The sequence below is a fragment of the Mizuhopecten yessoensis genome, unplaced genomic scaffold, assembly GCF_002113885.1.
Source record: "Mizuhopecten yessoensis strain PY_sf001 unplaced genomic scaffold, ASM211388v2 scaffold8381, whole genome shotgun sequence".
Classification (NCBI taxonomy): Eukaryota; Metazoa; Mollusca; class Bivalvia; order Pectinida; family Pectinidae; genus Mizuhopecten; species Mizuhopecten yessoensis.
Genome location: NW_018407519.1, coordinates 20955 through 21307, shown reverse-complemented (window position 1 = coordinate 21307; position 353 = coordinate 20955).

Here is a 353-nt window from a genome sequence, read left to right as displayed (position 1 = left end):
TAGTTTATGACTTAATTAAAGAAAGAAGAAATAAATTGTTTTTCAGCCATCAACAATATCTACCGGTAGAAAGAAGTGGGAGGAAATATTTGAATTTAACACAGAGATATGGAAGAAAATCTATACCATTCCCTTCAAAAACACAAAACTACAGTGGCTTCAATTTAGAATCAATCAACAGATTTTAACTACTAATTCATATCTTTATGAAATAGGTCTTGTTAATAGTCCATATTGTTTTCATTGTAAAACTGACACAGAAACTATAGTTCATGCATTATGGGAATGTAAAGAAGTACAAGTGTTTTTAACAGATTTTGAATCATTGCTAGATGTGTTATTAATTCCATTTG